Raw genomic sequence first — 19,631 nt, 5'->3', positions numbered from 1 at the left:
TGAAATAAAAAGCTCTACTGTGTTTGCTATTGCTGCTTACCAGGGAGAGTAGCCAGCATTACATTGTACACCCACAGTTATTTGTATCAGCCCACCCCATGTATGTGCGCATACAGATGCACACAAACACATACACACACTTTAAGTACAAACTGTAAGTCTGTTCTAGGTAATTGGCTGAAATGCTCCCATATACTATGTTTTCAGTCAGTAGTATACCATAGAAAGCAAGAAACCATTCATTCACCTGAAAGAGAAAAATAGAGGCATTTGGTAATTCTCCGATATGCAAAACAGGGCACTTACCTTCCATTTCTAGGGATGTCTGAAATAAAACTGGAAACCGAGCAACGGGTGAGGGGCTTTATTGCGGGGTGAATCATCCCCACGTAGATGCTCTGAACAACCCCTGTATGCATACTGACATCATCAGGAGAGACTTGGAGGCAGAGGATACTATGGTAACCAAGCAATGTGCTGGGAGACAGAAGCCTTTAATTGCTTTAACAACTTCCTGGGGCTCGAGCGACCAGGCTTGGATTTACTAAGTAGGAAATGAAGGTTGTCACAGAAGCAGCGAGTGAGACACAGAGCAAGGGGACTCAATGAATTCTGAATCTATTCACCGCAATGTGACTTTTTAATGACAACTGTCATTACATGATTCCATTAGCAATATTCTTCTCACAGCTGAAGCTCTGATGAAGTCACAGGTCAATAAATAATGCACCCAGGTGGCAACAGTATAAGTATTCATAGATGGTTTTCTCACATAACAAGCATTAATATTATTACATTACAAACATCCTTTTCCTTGAGGGTGAATACTTGATTCCCTTTGAAAAGAAAGCTCACATCTGTGCCTTCGGAGGTCAGAGTACTGATAACAATGAAAACTGATGCTCTGCGTTTACTTCTCCAGGAGACGGCATCTGCCCATTCCATTTATCTCCGAGCTCCAGTAAATCCCCACCAATACATCACTTATCCAGAAAACACCCCAAGCCAAATGCCCAATTATGACACCCAGATAAAATCAGAAGAAATTTACCATCTTACTGCTCCAGTCTTCCTGATTAAGTCTTCTATCACAGGCAGAATTACTTCTACTTCTAACAACTCCCAAAACTATACATAATTTAAATCTTCCCTTTGAACTATTTGTCTTCCCATGCATCTGGCACCCCATTCACAAGAACACAACCCCTCTTAAAAATACCAGGTTTAAAGTAATTGCTTAAAATAACAACGTTTCAACATCAAACTGAGTCTATAATGATATATCACGCTTATTTGATCAGATGCGATGTTTTAGTAAGTATGTAATTTATCATCTGTACTATAAAAACTATTGTTTTCTTCTCTATATTGGATTGACATGTTTTTAAACAATACCATGATCTAATTTTTTCTACTGTAGTAGAATACTGTAACTGCAAGAATAATCAAGTAACTTGGCAGATCCTCTTTAAGATACTCATAACACAATAAAAAATGAAGGTTGTCATTCTGTACTGTAAACTCCAAGCTACCACAAAGAAATTATTATTATCTCCATTTCAATTCAGATGAAGCTAAGCCTGCCTTTTAATGTTTCCCTTGTGAGTAAATACCATACAAATGCATGGCAATAATACTGCTTACAAAAATAGTAAAATGGAATCCCACAGCACCGATTTACAGTCTGGAAAAATATAGGGAATTTTATCCTAATTGACAAGTTGGACTTTTTGCTACCATAGAGGTTGGGGAGAATTCTGAAAATAGAATAGTAAGGTCAGCTCTCATGAAAAACATAATAATTCAGTTTTCCTTAATTTAGGTAAAGTGAAAAGGCTTTCTAACAAAATGGAATTACTCCTATCCTTTCACTTGTTTTTTCTGAGATACCAAGTCTGAGAAGCAAAACATGCAAAGTTTACCATGAAATTCATGAAAATAGTGTGTATATACATATATAGTGTATATATAGATGTATGTGTATATATTTGTGTGTATATATATGTGTGTGTGTGTGTGCGTGTGCGTATATATATATATATATATATATATATATATGTGTGTATATATATATATACATATATATATATATACACATACACATATTAGGTTAGCCAAAAAGTTCGTTCACATTTTTCTGTAAGATCACATGGAAAAACCTGAGCAAAATTTTTGGCCAACCCTCCTATATATATGATTCACACACACCTCTCTCTCTCTCTCTCTCTATATATATATATATATATATATATATACATATGTGATTCAAATTTTAAAATAAATGCATTTATTTATTTGAAAATGCCCAAAAGATATACACCCAACTTCTGAGAGTGGTTACTTCTGGCAGTTCCAATTATAGACTGAGAGAGTCCTCCAATTTTTATATTACATAATTTTAAACTTTTAAAAGTTTTTCTAAATACCATGGATATGAATTACTACTGTAATTCAAAATATGAAAATTCATCTAAATGTGTTCTGAACTTGCAATCCTGATTTACTTGCTCTCAGAGAAGACCAATGACAGCTTCAGTGGACTAGATCCTAACATACTAGCCAGACTATTTCAAGGTTGTTTCAAACAACTCTTACTGGGAGATGATCCACCTGTCTAAACAAAACTAGGTTGGGAAAGGTAAATAAAGGTTATCTGGACAGCATGCACACAAAAGGGAACAGGTGTATCGACTACTCCAGAGATGGGATGGTCATAAAGTAAGAGTGCAACAGTAAAGCTAGTTTGCTAGGGTTTTTTTTTTTAATATATATAAATTTTATTTATTTATTTATTTATTGGCTGTGTTGGGTCTTTGTTGCTGTGTGCGGGCTTTCTCTAGTTGGGGTGAGCGGGGGCTACTCTTTGTTGCGGTACGCGGGCTTCTCATTGTCGTGGCTTCTTTTGCTGTGGAGCACGGGCTCTAGGTGCGTAGGCTTCAGTAGTTGTGGCACATGGGCTCAGTAGTTGTGGCTTGCAGGCTCTAGAGCTCAGGCTCAGTAGTTGTGGTGCACGGGCTTAGTTGCTCCGTGGCATGTGGAATCTTCCCGGGCCAGGGCTCAAACCTGTGTCCCTTGCATTGGCAGGCAGATTCTTAACCACTGCACCACCAGGGAAGCCCCCTGCTAGGTTTTTTTTTTTAAAAAGGTAGAGTTTAGAAAAGTGTCTCTCCAAGTCCCTCACTTGCTGAATGCTGAGGCTAAGCAGGATGCCCTAGGTCACCAGCTCCTGTGCTACAGCACTCAGCCACTGGGCTGCCTGCTAATCAAAAATTACTTTTGAGTGTTCTTGAATTTGATCTTAATATTGTAATTGTTTTTTAAAATTGTCTATGTTAATCAATATGATCTTTTCATTGCACTGGTTCTTCTTATAAATATGTAATTTAATTAAATATTCTATACGTCATTAAAAAAATAGCCTATCCAAAAATAAGACCAAACCAAAAGATGTCTGCCCACTACAGAAGGCTGAAGGGAATATGCAAGACCACCAGCAGGAACAGAAATCAAGTGTCAGTGAGACAAATGGCCCCAGGTGGCCAGATTTTGTGTCCTGTTAAAGATGCTTGCTTTAGGGAAAAGGGGCCTCGTATCTCCAACGTTCATTCCCTAAATCCAGGCTTTATTTAGTTTTTATTCTCCTCTTACGCTACAAAAACAGCTTAATGTGTCACATTCTCATGAGTGTTCTATTTCCTCTTGCCACTCCACTAAATCTCTTGATCAATGCAATCTCATTCCCACCTTCTTAGGGAAGATGATAAACTCTTTCTTAAATGATAACTACCTCCTTTACTTGGATTCCCAAGGATAGCACAGAGAAACCCTGTGAAGCACACACCCACATTAGGCCACTCACAGCACAGAGCTGGGAGCTGGGACAAAGTACCGCATAACAGCACTAGCTCCACCAAGCTCTGACATATTCTTTCTGGATAACTGTATACCCCCCTTTTATCTGTCCTAAATGTCAGAAAATCCACTTCTTATTTCCCAATGGATCTTAAGGCTTCACAGACATCCAAACAATATTATAATATCTCAGACTGAAAGACAACAAAAGTTAGAAGGTAAAATACTCTTTCACAGGAAACAAAGACACAGCAAAGAAATCACCCCTTGACTGTCGAAAGTATTATAAATCTCATCTACAAACCACCTTAATCATTAAATTGAAGTTTAGGGTTCAACGAGACTCTGAGCTTAACTTATTTCTTCAACTAAATTCATGTTGGCAAGTGCCAATTCAAAAGCAAATGTAGGCGATATTTGGCCAGAATTTCTAAAGCCTTGACTAGTCAGCTACAGTGCCCCCTCCTAGAAACCACCTTTCTGATAAGGCAAAAAAACCTCCGTTCTATTTTTTTTTTTTTTTTTTTTTTTTAGGTAAGAAGTGGATTTATTTAGAGAAACACACTCCACAGACAGAGGGTGGGCCATCGCAGAAGGTGAGAAAGGCACCAGGATATGGTGTTGTCAGGTTTTATAGTGGTGGGTAATTTTACAAGCTATTGAGTGGGAGGAGTATTCCAGCTATTTCAGGAAGGGGTGGGGATTTCAAAACACCCTCAGTTCTAACCCAGCTTTGCCTTATGATTTACGTTGAACTTCCTCTTAGCCCAGAGAAGCAACATTCTTGGCTCCTCTGGTCTTAATACAACACTTTTCCTAATTCCAACTAAAGATAGTATAAGGACTGAAAAATGACAGCGTATATGGGATTTTATTATTAGCATATGAGCTTAAATTCGTTAACTAAAACAATTCATACTGATTTAATGAAAAAGTATCACACTAACATCCAATGGCAAAAGGGTTCTAACTCTCCATCACTGGCCAAACCCACTCAGTGGCCAAATTTCACAGATGTATCTTCTCTTTGTTCCAGCCCCACAGTTGCCCCTCTAGCTTAGATCTTCTCTATCAGTCATCTCATAACACTCTGGTCCATGGTCTTCCTGACTTCAGTGTCCCACCTCTTTAATCATTCTTTGTATCACTTTGTCCTTAATGAGTCTTCACAAATCATGGCCTTGACCAGATTACCACAAAACTCAAAATCCTAAAAAGCTCCTCCTGTGCACCACTGAATAAAGTGCAGAGTTCACAGCTTCCATGTGAACGCATCTTTGCCAACCTTACCTCCAGGCACCTTCAGCTACAGCCAATTAGACAATCTGATACACTAATATGTCCCCATACCTTTCCTCCTCTAAGCCTTTGCTCTTACTGTCTCTTCTTCCTGGAATCCCACACCTACCTCCTCATTCCACCCCCGCGCACACACTCCTCCTGTGTCTCCTCCCTGGCAGCCCAAATCCTACCATCCTTCAAGATCTACCTCCTCCATCAGGGACTGGTTCCACCCCAGAAATTCTACAGTATTCTCCACCTGGCTAACTGCATTTAAAACATTCTACTACCTAGTTATTATCTTGCATCTTATTTCCCTCTCCCTTCAATCTTCTGAAAAGTAGAGGCAAAGCCTATATTTGCCTCCTATTCTCAATACAGCACCTATGATTTGCCTTTGGCATTCACTTGATAAATATTTATTGAATAGATAAACAAAAAAATGTATTATGTCCTAATTTGTTTCATTTTCCAAAGTGATTTTTTGATTTTCCAAAGATTAAATTATTTTACTTAATCTCTGAAACAACCTAGTGCGGTAGGGTAAGGTAGAAATTGGAATTTCACCTTTAGAAATGAAAATAAAAAACAGAGTCTCAAAATGATGCAATGATTTCTCTTGAACCACATAGCTTCTAGGTCCTCTGGTTCCCCAATAGGCTCCTCACCTGGACATCTACTGCTTCTGATGACGGCCGGAAAGGAAGTGCTTTCATATGCCCTCACAACAAATCCACTGTTTCTGAAGAATTAAGGCCAGAATGGCCTTAATTTTTCTTCCTTACCAGTGACCCATGGCAGAGTCATTCACATCACCATAATATTCTCAAGGCAACTCCTGAGGCTTGGGAGAAACATTTCTTACTACCCGTTTCTCCTCCCTATATCTAGCTACAAGTCTACCTTCTCAAAGGGGGAAAAAAAAAAAGTGTCTTATCTCATGATTCAGCTATTCTGGGCAAATCCTTGACTTTTCTAAACATCAGATCCTCATTTTCTAAAAGAGAAGAACACTAGTACTACCTCGTACGGTAGTTATGAAGATAAAGATAATGCATAAAGTACTGACACATCAAAAGCTCTCAATTAAAAAGTTATTACAATTAATAATAATGAACAAAACCACAGAGAATCAAATTATACCACCTTCTTTGAAAGACTTCATTTGTATTCCAGTACAGTCTATAATTGGGTGATGAGGAAACAGAAATTGGCCAAGTAAGAGCTTGAATAATTAAGTGGGGACCTTAGTTTTTTTGTTGTTCAAAATGAGGGTGTTGATCTTTTCCAGTCTAACATAATATGTGCTAGGAAAGCATTCTAAGGCTATGCTTTTGTTTCTCCCACACAAATACCTGCCCTCTTCTGCAACCAAGCCCATCAGAGTGCCCAATGTATGGGTACTTTTCTTAGTCCCTGTAATAGACTGAAATTATTCAAAGTTTTATCCTTAAAGAATTTAAACTTTGCTTTCATCTAAACATTCAGGATCTTTATACTACCACTGAATTCACCCATGAGTCAATTAACTTTAATGTTTTCCCAAAACTAAACAATGATTACAAAACCTTCAATGTTTTGAATCTAAAAGTCAAAGGAATTATAGATGATGGCTTACTCTAATACCAAGAACTTATTTCAACATTTCATGATTCTAATTTTGATTATAATTCCCAAAGGAAGCACTGGATTAAGTTCTAATGTAGTTTCTCTAAAGAAGCCAGTTTAAGATAAGTTCCCATTTTAGCCTCTCAATTAGTGGAACTTTACAATACCTTTTCCCTGGGATACAAATAAAGAACTTTGCTGAAAATGTAGAACATTTGTATGAATCCAAACACAGATATTGTTTTCATGAAATAAAAGGAAGCATAAGAGGGGTTAAAGATGATGCCTGCAGCCTAAGAAGACCAACTGAGCTGAAAGGGTCCGACAGCAGGATGTGGGTTATAATGCCTCTGAATGAAATCCTTTTGTGTGAGGGTCTCACAAAGGGCATCCAGGCAGGACTGTGTGTGTTTGGATTTAAATTAATCAACCAGTCAGTTCCACAATGCTAAGATTCCTCCTGTTTAACAGATTAAGGCAGGTTTACTGGAAGTTCCCAAATGATGTCAATAGCTTCTAAAAGGTCAAATGCAGCAACGCACACCAAATATCCTAGAAAAAAGAGCACCAATAACTCTTCCCTCTATAATCTGCTAGGTGTGACTTATTAAATGCAGTGGATTATCCCATTTTAATCAGCTGTCCTGGTATAAATTTTCTTTTTTTCTCTTTCCCCAAAAAGCTGAAATACATTTATACATTTTAATGATATACATTGCAAGACTGCCTGTTTTATTCTATAGTATATCTAGTTAAAACAATATAAATAGCCCAGCTTCACCACCACATCTTGCAAGGGGGTTGGGTGATGGGGCAGAAAGGCACAGAGGTGGAACTATTTTAGTCAATAGGGGCCAAGTACGACCAAAGCATTATCTGTGTTGTTAGCACAAACTCACAAAGAGAAAGTTATAGCTGCAACCACTGCCAAGTAAAAAATGCTCAAAAAACAGCATGTATATAAAAAGGAAGGACCCTGGCCAGGTGGAAGATTCCATATGGGTTCAAACTCATGGATTCTAGCCCTTTGGGATCTTCTTTAAAATCTCGTGTTTCACTGTTTTTCCCAAGCAGTAAAGGATTGAATGCATTCTTGTAAAATATTAATCATGCGTGTCTTGGGCACTGAGTCGAAAAGGAAAAGGGAAGAGAAGATAAGCCAAGGATACTAGAGTATAAGGTGATCAGGACCAGCTCTTGTCTGACAATGCTGTAGAAACATTAACCGCTGCCCCTGGGACTCAAAGGAAGCTCCAAGAACCAACACAGCCCCCTGCCTCCCACTGACGTTCCTGACCTTCAACTAAGGAAAGGAAGGCATTGTGGCATAGGTTATTAAAGCACAGCATTGAGTCTAAATCCCAGCTCTGCCACCTCTAATCCCTGTGATCTTGGGCAAGCTACTTAAACTCCCTGATCATCACTTCTCTCAACTATAAAACTAAGGAAAGAATAATCATACCTCTGAATGTTGTTCAGAGCACTCCTGTGAGCCAGGCACAGTTTCAGGTATCAGGAATACAGTGTTGAGTAAACCATACAAGGCCACTGATCTCAAGGAGCTTGCATTCTGGGCCGGGAGATAAAATAATAAACAATTAAATGAATAACATTATTTTATATATATGAGAAAAGGCTCTGAAGAAACACATCATAGGATGACAAGATAAAAAACTGACTAGATGGAAGAATGACAGAGTTGTCAGAGAGAAACCTCAGTCTCAGTAGAAATGGCATTTGAACAAGGAGAAGGAGCAAGATGCATAAAATAAAAGGACAGAGTCTTCCAGGCATAGCGATCAGCAAGAACAAAGGTCCCAAGACAGAAATGAGCTCAGGATGTTCAAGGAACATGAGGAAGCCCAGTGTAACTGAAGGACAGTGAACAGTGAGCAGTAAGTGTAGACACCTATTAGACAGTTAACTGGAGTCAAGTAATAAGGTAATTCATGAACGGAGCTTGGGGTACAGAGCTGGAAATATAAATGTGGGAGTAACTTAATACAATTTTCTGTAAAGCACCCACCACAGTGCCTGAACATTATGATTATGGATAACCAATCTCTCCATTCCCACTTTTCCAAATAAGTAAATTGATATTTGCATTAGGGAGACTGTCAGCAAAATAGAAAAAAAGAAGGAAGACAGGTAGCATTGGATTCGCTCAGGGAAAACAAAGACGTTTTATGCTGAGTGCCAACTTCTACAAAATAGTAGGAGCTTCCTGCTGTTCTGAGTTGAGCAGGATTCTGAGGCCAGCTATGGCCTGTGTAACAATGTGTCTCATTACTTGCAAAATATATAAATGTAACAGATTTCCAAGGCTTTGGAATTGGCAGTTCTTGTTCACTATAGGTTTAAAAAATTTTTAATTTTGGTAATTATTTCTCAGAATAATAATATGAATTAGATACCATCACTATCCCTATTTTATAGTTAAGAAATTTGAGGCTCAGAGAGAATAACTTATTTGCCCAAAGTGACCAGCCTTCCAATAGTTAAAACTGAGAACCAAATTTCGGTGTCTCTAACTCCTAAGACTATATTCCTACCTACTGTCACATACATGTGTAATTTTGCTAAATACGTTCCTTATTTGCATTCCCCCAACTGCACTTTAAGGGTCTTCCCAATGGGGCCTGGCTCCAGGATGGAATATCTTGTACTGTCATCACACTAGCTCTGGCATGTTCTTTGGTTTCTAAATTCTCATGTCTCATTCGGAAGGAAGCATCCAGGCACAATTCTTTCCTGTATTGATGTTGGTGGAAAACATCTTATTCGTTAAAATGCCAAACCCTATTTGATTTAGTGATTAGGTCATCTTATAAGCAAGCTGAGAATTTTAGCAATGTCAGAATTCCAAATTATTTTAGCAATCACCTACCTATTAATCATCACCTATCCTATTTTTCAGCTGATAGGCGTCTCATCTAGCTATATTTAAAAACACACACATAGGGACTTCCCTGGTGACACACTGGTTAAGAATCCACCTGACAATGCAGGGGACACGGGTTCGATCCCTGGTCCGGGAAGATTCCACATGCCGTGGAGCAACTAAGACCATGAGCCACAACTACTGAGCCTGCTCTCTAGAGCGCACGAGCCACAACTACTGAGCCCATGTGCTGCAACAACTGGAACCCGCGCGCCTAGAGCCTGTGCTCTGCAACAAGAGAAGCCACCGCAATGAGAAGCCCGTGCACCACAACAAAGAGTAGCCCCCACTCGTCACAACTAGAGAAAGCCCGTGCGCAGCAATGAAGACCCAATGCAGCCAAATAATAATAATATTAATTAACTAATAAAAAACACTATCAAATTAAGTCAGTGCCACTGTTGTTATTGTTACCTCACCCACACAACAACATATTCATATACTTTGACTAAAAAATAGGAATTTTTTGGAGGTTAGTCCTAAGGAATAGGAATTTTATTTTTAAGGATTCCAAGGCAATAAGAAGTAAAAACTCTTGTACAGCTTACAGACTTACCACAACATAGGCAGAAAAGCCAAAATATATTTAACCCTGAATTGCTTTGTCCTTTCCCTCCACCCCATGCTTTCTTTCCCTCCCATCTATTTTCTACGAGAGGGCCTCATAACAGGAGAAAAGTATGCCATATACTACCTTGATTTGATTCCAGCAAACTAACCAGAATTTGAATTTTTATTAGCAAGAGCCATAGGCAAGAGCAATAATACGCTATACCTATCAGAGTGTTTCGTTTTATTCATGAACCCATGCTGGGTTAAGAAAAAAAGAAGAAAAGCTAACTTCAAAGCATTATTGAAAGATGGTTAACTCTCTAGTCACAAATGAGAATCACAAGCTACTTTGATGTGTGAGAATTTTTAGTGCCTAAATTTAAAGAAAGGACATCTATGATACAAGTTTAACCATTTAAAAAATTCCAATAATATACTTCTTTTGCATCTCGATAAACCAGTAGTTACCTAAGGGAATAAATAAATTAGAACTCAGCCTCAGAAATTAAGCCTTAAATGCAAAGCATACAAACAATATTCCTCCCTCATCATATGGTTCAGTGGCTAAATGCCAGCTCTAATATGTTCAGTACGGGAAATATAACTCTTCATATTGTCATTTTCTCACAGTCATCACTCCTCAAGGACTTTGAGCATTAACCAAGCTGCACACACATCTTCACCTCAAAAATTCAACTAAGTATAAATCGGAGCATTATTCAATGCATAAACTATGTGGCACATGACTGCAAAGACTGTGACTGCACAAAAATTTGTGCCAATACTTAATTTGAAACTAACCTTGACAATGACCTAAAATCGCTAACCTTCAAACCCTAACCAATCTCTGTCATTTATATAGTGCATGCCATGGTCTACTTTCACACGACATTTGAGAATTATTATTCGGTATGTATAATTCTTAAAGGTTGTATGAAAATAGGCCATGGAATATACTGTATAAGTTTCAAAAGAAAATGGAAATTACTAAGGAGAAAAGTGAGTGGATTAAAATGTGTGATTTTTCATAACAATGGTCCAAAGATATGGGAAAGTTGGAAAGTTGACACCACGTACTTTATATGGCTTTTAACTTATAAATATATTAGATCTGATATTATTTATTAAAATACTTGTATTTACCAATCTGAATATATTTAAACAGTCTTCAAACCTAAATGCTGGAACATCACAATTTTCTCTTCTCTCCCTTACCAAACTGACATGTCTCCATCAATAACTACTTGGAAAAATATTCAAGGCAATCTCAAAAAGAATTATTGTGCTTCATTATGCAAAACAAAAACGCAGCTTTTAAAAAGTACTCTGTCTGACATTCAGTTCTGTATGCTGCTACAGCAGGTCAAAAGCCATTAGCCACCTACTGAAAATACATACTAGGAAACAGTATGTCCTTCAAAATTATTTCACATACAGTATTCTCAAAGTAAAATGGGTGAGGTTATATTCTAAATGTTTAAAAATGTGATGCCTCAAAAAGAAATATACTCACCAAGTCAGAAATTAATTTGAACATAGATTTAATAATGGTCATATAATTTAGAACACTCACATTAGATAAACAAGGTACTGTGTCTGCTATGACAGAAATGAATACATAAAATAACCAACCATCTCAACACTATATGGCTATTATTCTCTCCTTTTCCAATAAAAGTAACAGACTCAATATGATTCCTCGGATACTTAGGACATTCTCACTATTCAACAGTCTTCTGGGGACTGACCCAACAGTCCTCTTGTATCTTTAAGACATTCTACAAATCTATTTGGGCAGAAGAAGCAAAACTGGAGCCCCTGTGCTACTGGACATTAAAAAGAATTCACAAGTCTATCTTATTTAACATTTTGAAACTTGGCAATGAAGTCTATGGTTTTCTATGATTTTTCCACTAATAGATTCTATTAGCAATTATTAGCTAATTGGCCACTTGGCACTTTGTACAACCAGGTACGGAGCTAAGTGCTTGACACATCTTAATGCATTTAATCCTCATAACAACTTTATGATGTAGATAATATCCTATTGCCATCTTACAAGTAAGGAAACCAAGGCACCAAGAGGTTAAGTAATTTGCTCATAGTTATACAGATAGCAGGTGGCTACTTTTCAATGAGGGAAACATAGTTTATAGAATGTGAGGTCCCAAATAGGATGAGGAAACCAAGGGAATGAAACTGAAAAAGGCAAAAGTACAAGGGGAGTCAATGACAGGATGGAGAAATGCTTTCTCTTTCACTATTTTCTCTAATCTTAGCTGGCTGACTATGGTGCTTAATAAACAAAAATAAAAAGGTAACATAATCGTAACCCAGTTTTCAAGAGCAAAGATGACTCCTACTTAAAAACTAGGAAGCTCAAATTTTCTTGCCTTACTTAAAAGATGGATCTCTGCTGTGTGGAACTGCAAATACCCAATCTCACTGCCCAAGCTCTGAGATAACATCTGGTGGATAAATACACATTTTGGTGCCATGTCAGATTCATATTCACAGGCTGTAGGGGCAGAGATGGGTCTATAAGAGCCCTAAACTATTCACCTATAAACCTGGTTCCTAACATGGATCCAGGGCAACCCCTGATGACTGACCTCCTGAAGGGTCAGTGGGGTAACAGATGATTAGTGCTAGAGGTTCCACCTCTCATGGACTTCAGCCAATCTAAACCTGTTTATAGCAATCTTGAACTGGCTCCCCAATATAGTGCTACTGTCTCTTCCAGGGGCCCTATTCCAAAATCTATCATCAGATCACAGGAGTTTTTTGTTGACACCATTGGGTACTTGGATTTTGTTTGATTGTTTAATAAAAAGACATTTCTCCCTTAAAAACAATATTGCAGGCCTCTAAATCTCCAAGTATAAATTAAACAAAATAACTCCTGGTTAATAAAATATGAATTCAAACACAATGCTTCTGTTGAAATGGAGTATCTAAAATATTTCAGGAAAAAATTCACTAATCCCGCTGATAATAAGGTTGGAGAAGATTTCCTTTTCCACACCCAACCCAAAGGAAATTGAATCCCTGCTTTAACTGGAGACTGTTGCTATTTGTCTTATGGGTAAAGGCCAAATTATGCATATTTTGGGGACTTCGGTCAAGAATCAAGGTCAGTCGCCAGATTTTCTCCCATATCAACAACATAGCGGCAGCATGAATACAGATGTTCCTTATCCCTTTCACCATGATTTTTCAAACTCAGTTTTCCCACTCAGAGCAGCTAAGATTTCTTCGTTTGTCAAAAGGATAGCCATTAAGAAAATCACTTAGCTAATAAACAAGGAAATTAGCTAGCAGGCCTGATACAAAACAGATAGTAGCAACATTAACAGCAATCTGTACACACAAAGTAAGGCAGCAAGAGTGGCTCTGGGGCTTCCCTGGTGGCGCAGTGGTTGAGAGTCCGCCTGCCGATGCAGGGGACACGGGTTCGTGCCCCGGTCTGGGAAGATCCCACATGCCGCAGAGCGGCTGGGCCCGTGAGCCATGGCTGCTGAGCCTGCGCATCCGGAGCCTGTGCTCTGCAAGGGGAGAGGCCACAGCAGTGAGAGGCCCGCCTACCGCAAAAAAAAAAAAAAAAAAAAAAAAAAAAAAAAAAAAAGAGTGGCTCTGATCTTTTAAACTGCAAGTGGTACTCAAAAAACTGAGTGTCACTAGTACTAGGGGTCAGACAGCAGTTGTAAACTTTTCTCCTTGTCTCACTTGGTTCCCCCAACCATCTCAATTAGTTTTGAGTTTTATCGAAGTATGTGAAGAGAAAGAAAGCAGCAGAAAGAAAGCAGCAGAAAAGAGGAAACAGGGTAAGTATCTGCGCAGGATAACTCTTCTCCCACTCCAACCACTTTTCTGTATCTTCTTTTGTCAATGTTTGAAGGAACCAGCTAAACACTCGTTTAATTTTGAGAAAAGCTACATAACCTAATAAAACAACACAATGGAAATAGGACTTGTGAATCCCATGAAGGATGGTGCCAGATTTTGAAGCTCGTGATTATCAAGCAAAAAGATAAGGGCAGGGGCTTCCCTGGTGGCGCAGTGCTTGAGACTCCGCCTGCTGATGCAGAGGACACGGGTTCGTGCCCCGATCCGGGAGGACCCACATGCCGCGGAGCGGCTGGGCCCGTGAGCCATGGCCGCTGAGCCTGTGTGTCCGGAGCCTGTGCTCCGCAACGGGAGAGGCCACAGCAGTGAGAGGCCCGCGTACCGCAAAAAAAAAAAGATAAGGGCAGAATGTTTATATTTACATTTTACATGATCAATAGATACGTATTTTTAAAGCTAACAATCTTTAATTTTTTTTTTGCTTTTATTAACTTGTGTACAATTGGGTTTCTATCCCCTACAGTAACTGATTATGGAATAAACAGTTGAAGAGTAAAAAAATATTATACACTCAATTTTGTGGTGGGGAAGTTGTAAATTTTACTAAATTTCATATTTCATCAAAATGTCTTCAGTTCTCTACAAAAATTAAACTTTTCCTAAAAGTCTACATTGATATCTTCTCTCTGATTCTAAAATAGGAAGCTTCCCTGATTTAATCACTTCTTACAAAATGCTTGAAATGCTTTATTCAACCCTGGGTTTAATAATTCCTCCCTTCAGTTCGTCAGAAATGTATCTAAATCAGTAAGAATCTACTTCTGCCAATTCATTCCAGGAAAACATTCATTTCCACCTGCCCAAATCACACCTCTGCTCCAGGCTGACCCTTCCTGACCTTCATTGAGATGATGTCTTGCCTCCCCCTCTCACCTCCATGTTACCCGGTCGTCATAAGGCTGCATGACCCTCAATACACTAGAAATAGAAGAAAACCAGTAACAGTAATTCATGTTTAAATGATCATTTAAATTAGCTTTACAAAATAGAGTCTCAAGTGGTAACTAGCCAAAGATAAATAAACCACTTCATGCACATTCTAAATATGGGGATATATATATATATATATATGTATAGCTGATTCACTTTGTTACAAAGCAGAAACTAACACACCATTGTAAAGCAATTATACTCCAATAAAGATGTTTAAAAAAAAAAAAGGAAACCAAAAAATAAATAAAATAAAAAATAAATAAAAATGGGGAAAAAAATCAGAAGTATTAAATAAGTAATGAATTTTAGTTAAAGTTCCCCTAGAGATCAGTGAGTATATGAATATTTTTAATGAATTTTAAAAAAGAAAGAAATGGGCCTTTAATTTGTTAAGGCAGAAATTCTTAGGTAAATATAATACAACACATTCAATATGTTTCACATATTGCTGAATTTTTAAGTTTTAAGTTCAAAATGTAAAAAGCATCTGCTCTAACTCTAATCACTTTACAAAATTGATAAATTTTGTATATAAATCTAGGATAAAAGTGTTCCTATAATTACTTAAATCATTTAATATTTTCAAAATTCTTTAAAAATCTTTTACTAGTTCAGTTTTTTAAATGAGGAAGGATATTACTACATCACTTAAATAAAATGAGCTTTAAAATAAAACCACTATGATTATAAAAAAAATAATAATAATAAATAAAACCACTACTTATGTACTTAATATATTGAAGTATATTAATATATATGTATATAACATACTTAAAATACTGCACTAACCAACTTTTTAAAAGATTTTCCAATAGTTTCACAATTTTTTAAATTTCCATTTACAAAAAGCTTTTGATTTAAGCATTAAAATCAGAAACACCTAGACACTTCATGTATATTTAAATATGTATCTGTGTTTTTTCTAGGAATTTTAAAAGCAAAGAAGCGGGTGTTCTAGAAAAAATTCACAAGTTCAGGTAAGTTATCTTAAATAATTTTAAGAGGAAGAAAGGAAAAATAGGTCTAAGACATTATTTTAGTGTAGAAAAAAAAAAATGTATGTATTCTGTTCCTGTGAGGACCAAGACTCCTAACCGACCATGATGCCAAAGGGGAGATTCTTTTCTTAGAGAAAAAAAAAATTATCTCCATGTTACTTGATTAAAGCTAAACTCCACTTGGCAGAACTCTTTATCTGCTACTGGAGACTTCTGTGTTACCTTTTTTTTTCTAAGATGGCTAAAGAAAGCACATTTCCTGCTCACAATCAAACTATCAGCCAGTATGAGATTACCATGAGCCTCAAAAACTGTGAACCTGTATTCTGATTTACAAGAAGAATGAACCAATGGTAATTACGTGCTACAAATTCTTCACTTGACAAAATTATGGTTTGTAGAGCTCCTTTAGATAGGGAGCACCTCGAGTGTATTTAGAAGAGATTTCGGATTACTAAATTTGCCATAAAATTATGTTAGTATACTGCCCCCTTCCAACTCTTCATAATGCCAGTCAATGGCAAATGGGTGACCATGTATCATATTGTTTTTGAAAGCTTATGCAAGCCAAGAGATCTTAATAATCAATTGTTTGGTCAACAGATAAAAAGGCTTGTGCACTTGTCAGGTGTTTTTTATATGAATACATTCATTTCCTGGAACTTGGTAAATGCTTGAAAGTAACCTTATAGTCCCTTCACATGCCTTTTATCACTATTGAATTGGAGAGCAATTTATGACAATAAAGATTTCATTTACCTTTAATGTTTTTCTCAATGATTTTGGCATTACTTGTGCCACCTCCCATATGTTTTAACATATACACAAACCCACATATATACACACATCAATGTTAACTTTGATATATCTGAAGTGAATTTCCTAAATTCCATAATACTATGTGTAAATATAAATTATAACTCCAAAACAGCAAATGGTTGTAATCTTCATTCATGGAAAAAAGGGCCAGAGAGTTGCTCAAATACTTTGCTGTAAGAAATACTCAATAATCAATTTATTATTATCTTCCTCATTAGGATGGGGAAAATTTCTCTCAATGTTTGCATATTGCTCAGTAAAAATGTCAACTGCTGTTGCATTTCAGCAATACTTGGTTTAATGGAGCACACCCAAATGGAAATGTTCACTACAGCTACACTTTCCTTCGAGAAACGCCTAGCATATCCTAGATAAAACCCTAGAGACAAGTTATCCCAAGTTATCTGGTTACGTATCATAAAACTGAATGCTTTACAACTAATTGACAGGGTAAGTTTTTCTCACCTGAGCTTGGAGGAAGGTAATTTACCTTATCTATCTTGTATTCAGAAACAAACCCCAAATAGAGTTAAGTAATCTATCTGAAAGGTTTCTGTTGGTTTTTTTGTTTGTTTTTTTCCTTGGTAATACTTGGCAAAACGTTGAAAACAGAAAAATCCACTGGGGAAAAAGTAGTTGCAAATGAAACTACATACAGCCAGGTTAATGTCTTTAACACATAAATACATGTCACAAATAGAAAAAAGGAACACATCAGATTAACCATGACATGGAGAAATACATATGCTAAAAAAATATATACAAATGCTCACCACCAATGCAAATTAAAATAAATGATTACAATTCTCCACTTATCAAATTGGTGTTAACAAAAACCCTAATTCTGGGATGGGCAATGGGTGTTCTGATACAGACCACTAGAAAAGTATAAACCTGCACAGTCTTTCTGTGCAGGACAATTTGACACATATATATCAAACACCTTTGAAAATGTTCATATCTTTTTACTTAATTTTTATCCTAGGGATTTGTTCTTAAAAAATAGAGATAGGGAAAAGATTAATCTAAAAGTATTTTCATCATAGTGTCACTTATAATAGCAAAAAAAGAAGAATATTCTAAAATCCTAGTAATAGAGGATTGGTGCAGACATAAAATCAAAGGAAATACAGCTACTTAGAAGGCAGCTGTGAAAGAATATTTAGGGATATGAGAAAAGTTACTATTTAATGCTCAGTGAAAAAATATGCAGGCTATAAAATAGAATAATCATTACAATCCTAATTTTATGGCTCCCAGTTTTGTGTCTCTGTTTGTTAATGTGTGTGCACATATGCATGGACAGACAGTAGAACTGCTGACACGCAAACAAATGGTATCAGTGCCTATCTCTGCATGGTAAAATAATGGGTTTTTTTTTTTTTTTTTTTTTTTGGCTGCGCCACATGGCTTGTGGAACCTCAGTTCCTCGACCAGGGATTGAACCCAGGCCACAGCAGCGAAAGCCCAGAATCCTAACCATTGGACCACCAGGGAACTCCCAATAATGGGTAATTTTAAAAATACGACAGAGCTTTTATTTTTGCACTAGCCAATATTCCATAATGAACAAATATAATTCAAGAAATAATGGGGTGCGGGTGTCTTCCCTGGTGGCACAGTGGTTGAGAGTCCGCCTGCTGATGCAGGGGACGCGGGTTCGTGCCCCGGTCTGGGAGGATCCTACGTGCTGCGGAGCGGCTGGGCCCGTGAGCCATGGCCGCTGAGCCTGCGCGTCCGGAGCCTGTGCTCCGCAGCGGGAGGGGCCACAGCAGTGAGAGGCCCGCCTACCGCAAAAAAAAAAAAAAAAAAAGAAAAGAAACAATGGGGGGAAAACACAGTTACTCACAAAAATAAAACTGTATAACCTCTTTTACAAGTGATACTCAGTTTCTGATAACTAGAATAACACCGTTCAGAATAATGAAAATAATGTTCCTATAAGAGGCTTAAAATGGACTCTGTCCACAGAAATGAAGAGAGTGGCATTACTTCTCCACCTGGCAAAAGCAGCCATCTGAAGCAGCGTTAGGTAACCTAATACCACGCTGTTTAGATAGGTTTTCCACCCCACCACTTGGATCCCAGGATAAGAGTCAAATTATCCTCATAAGAACCAGAGGGTTAGATGAAGAACCTACTGTCTGGGACTTCCCTGGCGGTCCAGTGGTTAAGACTCATTGCTTCCAACGCAGGGGGGGCGTGTGTTCGATCCCTGGTCAAGGCACTAAGATCCCACATGCCGTGGGGTGCAACCAAAAAGATAAAAAAATAAATAAATAAAAATAAAATATTAAAAAAAAAAGAAGCTACTGTCTTAGTAAAATAAGCACGAAGATGGCCATGAGATCCACCATGATCTTTGTACAGCTATAAAATGGGGATAATAGCACTAGCTATCCTAGAGGCAGTCTTTCAGGCAAATAACTGCTCATTTCTTGAGATAACATCAATATTGTTTTTATATCAACAACAAAAACTCGTGGCATATTTTATAGTAACTAGGATACATTAGTTCCCATAATCTAGTATATCTATACTACATATTTGATTGCCTGTAGTTTAAAGGTTATATTTGCTACCTGTTCACTGAGCTTATAAGTAAGCTTAACGAGTTACAGTTAAGCTGATTATTTTGCACATGATGCTATAACTATAATTTCCTGAATAAACAAATATCAATCAACAAATATTTACTGAGCATCTTCCATGCTCCAAGAGTTATGTCAAGTACTAAAAGA

The 19,631-nt window shown here is 37.4% G+C and overlaps 1 protein-coding gene across 12 annotated transcripts in view; it reads right to left on the bottom strand.

Annotated features, from left to right (window-relative positions):
* The window catches only part of PAM (peptidylglycine alpha-amidating monooxygenase), a 303,779-nt gene that overhangs the window by 254,949 nt on the left and 29,199 nt on the right, over positions 1-19,631 (bottom strand). For 10 of the 12 annotated variants that reach the window (XM_081233252.1, XM_081233262.1, XM_081233263.1 and 7 more), the window contains exon 2: positions 8,204-8,311. The exons of the other annotated variants lie outside the window; for them this stretch is intronic. The gene's annotated coding sequence lies outside the window, so the exon portion shown is untranslated. The remainder of the gene's footprint in view (positions 1-8,203; positions 8,312-19,631) is intronic. 12 annotated transcript variants of the gene reach the window in all.

This window comes from Mesoplodon bidens (assembly GCF_964165515.1).
Source record: "Mesoplodon bidens genome assembly, chromosome: 4".
Taxonomy (NCBI): domain Eukaryota; kingdom Metazoa; phylum Chordata; class Mammalia; order Artiodactyla; family Ziphiidae; genus Mesoplodon; species Mesoplodon bidens.
This window is presented reverse-complemented; position numbering and strand designations above follow the sequence as displayed.